The sequence below is a fragment of the Carassius auratus genome, chromosome 22 (genome assembly GCF_003368295.1).
Source record: "Carassius auratus strain Wakin chromosome 22, ASM336829v1, whole genome shotgun sequence".
Classification (NCBI taxonomy): Eukaryota; Metazoa; Chordata; class Actinopteri; order Cypriniformes; family Cyprinidae; genus Carassius; species Carassius auratus.
In genome coordinates, this window is record NC_039264.1 from 32,928,616 (window position 1) to 32,934,920 (window position 6,305).

A 6,305-nucleotide genomic window follows, 5' to 3' on the forward strand; every position below is an offset into this window, starting at 1 on the left:
CGGTCGCCAAACCAGCGTTGATGCATATTCCGCCATCTACTGGGATGGAGTGTGAGGCACTGATGTCAGAAATAAACAGGAGAGATACAAACAAACAAACAAAAAATATAACTTCCACCTACCCTACCTTTCTATATTGTCTTATATAAATTTGTTGCTTTAAAAAAAATAATAAAAAGAGCTTCAGATCCTTTGAAAGAACTATTAAATATATTCGGCAAAGTTAAAGAATGTGTGCCAACTAATCGTTTTTTTAATTTAATTCTTTCCTTTTCATATGCCATACAATTGATTAATACATGCGCTACAGTTTCTGAGAGTGCACATTTATTGTACTGACCAGAACCATGTTTCCCTATCGATTGAAGTGATTTGTTGAGGGCAGAATTACCAATTCTTAGACGAAAAAGAAGTCTTATTAAAAATTAAAAGTCTTAATTGACAAAGTCTATACAAATTTTACAAAATTTCTAATTTTCATGAATCGGATTTCCCACTTATTAAACTATTAAGAACTGAAAACGAATCTGAGCAAATGTGTTGTACACTATCCACTTTACTGTACGCGGACCTTCCTCGTGATCACTATAACTTGTGCAGTCTTGTTCATTACTCACATTTAATTAATTCATAAATGTTCAAATCAATATGATTATTTAGTGTATTAAGTTCTTGCTAGATGCATGAGTTTCACCAAAGTGTTCTGTGTGATAAAATAACTGCTTATCAAAACCAATTTGACGTCACTGTATTCTGTTTGCACCTATATCTTTATTTGTGCTTCTTTGAGGCACATGATCGTTAGTTAATAAGCGGAGATGTTCTGTTTATCTACAGTAGGACAGGATTTAATGATGATTTGTGATGTGCTTCTTTTCCTTATTATTAATCTTTATTGTTAACAATATTGATGAGAAATGTGATAGGCTAATTTAATTCAGTTTTGATCTATAATGTTGTAATCGTTTAAAAGGAACTTCTTGGACTCCATCTGGTTGAATGTTTTTCTCCCATTCACACTCTTCCAGTTGATCTTCCTCCCAACATCATCATGAAGATGTGAGAAAGGATGTTTCATGTGACACGTTCTGTGTCATGGCCCCCAACAGCTGCAAGGGAAGAAATCTACAATATAGCAAAAATCATGTCAATTTCTTATATATTAAAGGGTTAGTTCACCCAAAAGTGAAAATTCTGTCATTAATTACTCACCCTCATATTGTTCTACACCCGTAAGGCCTTCATTCATCTTCAGAACACAAATTAAGATATTTTGATTAAATCCGACGGCTCAGTGAGGCCTGCGTTCAAAGCAATGACATTTCCTCTCTCAAGATCCAGAAAGGTAGTAAAAAAATATTTAATGTGAGTTCAGTGGTTCTTCCTTAATATTATAAAAGCAACGAGAATCATTGTGCACCGAAAAAACGAAACAACTTTTCAGCAATATAGTGATGGGCTGATTTCAAAACACTGCTTCATATCTTTACGAATCGAATCAGTGACTCAGATCTCCTGTCAAACAGATAAACTGCTGAAATCACGTGACATTGGCGCTCTGAGTCACTGATTCGATTCGTAAAGCTTCGAAGCAGTGTTTTGAAATCAGCCCATCACTATATTGCTGAAAAGTTGTTATATTGGGGTGGTTTTGTCGCTTTATAATATTTAAATTGAACTACTGAACTCACATGAACTGTTTTAAATATGTTTTAGTACCTTTGTACAACTTATTATGAATTAATATGGTATGAAATAATGATCTGAAACAACATTACATGAGGTGGAGAAGTGTCAAATGTAAATAAAAATAGACTCAAGCTAGTAAACTAGAACTAAAGTTTACTGATACAAGTGGGTTTTTAAACTTTTAACCATAAGTTATAGGTATGAATCTTTTGAAATGGCACATTTATTACATGGTAAAAGCTGTAGTTGTGGACCATTATCAGTATTTGACAAAATCAAGTATAAAACGGTTTTTAATCTTACTTTCCTGAGACGAAAGATGAAATAGAAAGAAGAAATACTCCAAAAACACACTGGTGGCACTTGCATAATTTGTAAGCTGTAACAGAATAAACACACACACACAAACACACACACACACACGGCAACGTATTCATTATGAATTAATATGATATGAAATGATCTGAAACAACATTACATAGGGTGGAGAATAGTCATATGTAAACAAAAAAATAGACTCAAACAACTAGAAGTTCAGTGAAAACAAACATTAGCTTTACTCGCCTGCTGTTTCACTCGAAAGGAGAGAAAATTTGTTTTAGGTCGGATTGGACTGAAAACTTATTTATAAAGCTTATTAAATCACCCCACATCCCAGAAAGATACTAGATAGAAATTACGTCCAAACAGTGTTTTACTCAAAATGTTATTTGCCAAATTACTTTTCACTGAAATCTGAGTTTAACAATGACCAGTAATGTTACTGGATACAACTGTACAAATAAAGCATATTTTAACTCTTCTTACCGTGTTCAGTCTTCACCTGATTTTAGTCATTGGAGTGTGCACAAAAATCGACCTGAAATAGTCGACCATCTGGGGACTTTTGGCATACTCTTTTCAGCATACTCTGCTTTGGGACACACTTATTCTAATCTCAAATATATTTAGGATGGATGGTGTGAACATTGGACAAAGAAGAGTCCAGCCCAGGGTCATCACATGTGGTCACTCAAGACCAAGGTACAGTCCTTCACAGAATCACCTGCTGCACCGTTCTCGAGCGTTCTCACCTCTGTTCACTCAGTGTGACACTGTTTCACTGAGAACGTGAAATTACTTTGTTTGGCCTTACAAAAGAAGACCAGACTAGAAATCATGTTTGTATCATGTTTATAATGGGTTTTATGTCTCGTCGAGCGTAACATTTCTGTCACACGCTTGAGGCATTCGGCCAATCACAACACACTGGATATCTGACCAATCACAGCACACCTCGCTTTTGAGACGATGAGCTTTGTGAAAATCGACACATTTCAGAAGGAGGGCATAGAGGAGAAACCATAATGTACAGTATGTGGAAAATAATGTTTCTTTTAAAAAAACTTAAACCGCATAAACAAATTACACAAAATAATGTTGTTTTTAGCAGCATCATATGACTCATTTAAAGGAGAAGCAAAGGAAAACCTGACAGTAAAGCTCAATAATACTCAAAAAAACATTATTCAACAGCTGACCGTCCCAAACTAATGTCTAAAAAACGAATTATTTATTTTTTTAGGAGCGAGGAGAAAAGCAGTTTAAAAATCAAACGCCAGGTTAAATGTGTTTTCCTGAACATCAGAGCCCGTATTCATAAAGAATCTTAATGCAAAAAGTAGCTCCTAGTGACAAAATTCAAAGAAAATTCTTATAAATGTGTGCGTTTACTCTTAAAATTAAAGAAAAAATCCTAGTAAAGAAAAAAGTAATTCAGAAAACATCTTAAACCTTAAAAGAGGTCTTAAGGTCAAACTTGTTAGGAGCACAGACGAGGACTTTTAAGAGAATTAAGAGTTTCTTTAGCAGAGGAGAAAATGGCAGGAAGACGAAGAGACAGAAGAAATGTGCTGCAGACAATGGATGACAGTGAGTTAATAAGACGCTATAGATTATATAATAATTTATAATTTAATATATAAATTCACTACATCACTACACTACATTTGGCAACTGGGAAAATGCAACAATGCAATAGTGATGATTTGGGTCTGTCACAACCTTCTGTAAGCAGAGTGATCACACAATTACAGCACTCTCAGAACATCTTATTGTGTCACAGTTCATTTAGTTTCACTGGACATTCCCACCTTGCAGGCTCAAAAAACTGCATTTATGAATATAGCAGGCTTAGGTGCGCACAAGCAGGGGGAATGAACCGTTAATAGTTTGTGCTATACGCTCCCATGTCTGCTTCTTGTTTCTTGCTGTGTCACCCGGCCCGAATTTCCTTTAAGAATGGCCTTGTGTTCATCCACTAACTGGGCTAACAGTAAACACTGTTCCTCTGTCCAGTTGGGCTTTCTCACCCTTCTTGGTTTTGATTCCATGTTTGATAGATTAAAACCAACATTTAAACCGCCACTTCAATAGGACAGCAATCACTTTAATTAGAAAGAGTGGAACAATTTTTATCATTCGAAGCCAATCAAATACCTTATAGGAATTTAAAAGCATGGTAAATTAAAAACAGGATTTAGATACACACATGTAATGTGTGTTTGTGTGTGTGTGTGTGTGTGTGTAATGTGTGGTGTGTGTGTGTGTGTGTGTGAGAGAGAGAGAGAGAGAGAGAGAGAGAGAGAGATAGAGAGAGAGAGAGAGACGTTTAAAATTCTTTACTCAATCAAAAATTACATTACACACTCAACATTAATACAATATATGTTCAAAAGTATTCACCAAACAAATGATAAACAGTTTTCTTCACAAAACACAAACAAACCGCTATTTACACACCATTTGTTCATAAATTCGCCCATATTCCCGGTAGTTTTAAAAAATATATATTCTGCCCTTATTCTTGATTCAACAAGTGCTGTAAACAGAGTCAAAACTTTAACAATTCTTCCTTCCAGAGCAAGTCTGCAAGTCTTCCACATAGCCAATTTTGCTTGCCCAAGAATAAAATTAGCAACAGTACAGCGATCCTTGTTCACTTTAGAATACCTACAGCCAAAAATAAAAAGTACTTTGTTAAACTCAAAACCCAGCCCATCAATAATTCTTTCCAGCAATGCCAAAAGTGGCACTAACCTTGGACATTCAATAAAAACATGAAAAACCGTTTCATGACTATTACAGGCATGACACAAGGGCAGAACATTCAAGTTGAGTTTGGACACAAAAGCATTAGTGGCTATCACACAGTGTACTATTCTCCATTGCAAATCCCCTGAACGCTTTGGAAGGGGACTTTTATAAAAGAGTCTCCAAGAAGGAGAAATATCATCTGCAACTGTGAGCTTTTCTCTCCATTTTGTATCAATTCTGTCATGAAGATCCTTAAAATAAGCAGTTTTTACACAGGCCTGATACATGTCTTTTTTCCCCACAGAATGAAAAAGTAACCCTTTTAATCTCTCAAAATTTAGCAGCTTTCCAACCTGGCTGGGTTCAGGACAAACTCCAGGGCACACACCTAAATCAGGAAAATCAAGATGTGTAGGCCCACCCTCTAGAGAAAGCTCTACAAACTGCAAAAGAGGGAACGGAAGAGCAGCTTTCATCCCTGAAATCAGCCGCTCTACCACCCTCACAGACCTCAAATCAACCTGACTGGCAATATCTTCTGCTGACCTCCACTCTTTTGATTCTACATTAATCAAGTGCCCCACTTTGGTAAAACCTTTCTTCATGCATAACTTAACTATACTATTAGCCACGCAAACATTTCCTAAAAAAGGATTAAAAAACAGTGGTTCATTCAAACCATAATGATCATTTTCAGACCTATGCAGCTTAAACATTTCCCAAGATTTCAAAACCGATGCATAAAAATTTGCACCAAATGTGACATTTTGAATAAACGGTGACATCAAAAACAGTTGCTTATCAAGATCACTACTACAAAGGGATCTTTGTAAAGTTAGTCCAAAAGACACCCAAGGAATAAAATCTCTAGAAAAAAGCAGCTTTTGTGCAGATTGTAGTCTCATGGCTCTGATTTTAGCTGATAATTCAATCAGCCCTTGACCTCCTTCATTTACTGGCAAATATAGGATTCCTGAAGGAAGCCAGTGAAAACCATCCCAAAAAAAATCCACAAAGTCCTTCTGTAGCTTTTGTAGTAGTTCTTTTGGGGGGTCGATAACAGTCAAGCGATGCCACAGCATAGATGCTGCTAGATTGTTAACAACAAGAACCCTTCCTCTGTATGACAATTGTGGGAGAATCCATCTCCATTTCTGTAAACGACCAACCACCTTTTCATAAACGCCTTCCCAGTGTATTGCTCTGTTCCAAGAAAGACCCCCAGCACTTTAAACCCCTCTGAACTCCAGGGGCAGTGCTGAGGAAGTTTAGGAACAGGCCTACCTTCTTCCTCCCATTGGCCTATTAACAACGATGCACTTTTTCCCCAGTTAACTCGAGCTGAGGAGGCTTTTTGATACATGTCAAGAGCCACTTCCAGCTTGCACACATCTTCATTGGATCTTATTATGACAGTGACATCGTCAGCATAAGCACTGAGTTTAACGGGTACCATCTCTGATTCAAAACGGCCCGCCGTTGAAACTCCGCAAAGTTGACGCCTCAGTACAGTTAGCAACGGTTCAATGGCTATGGCATAT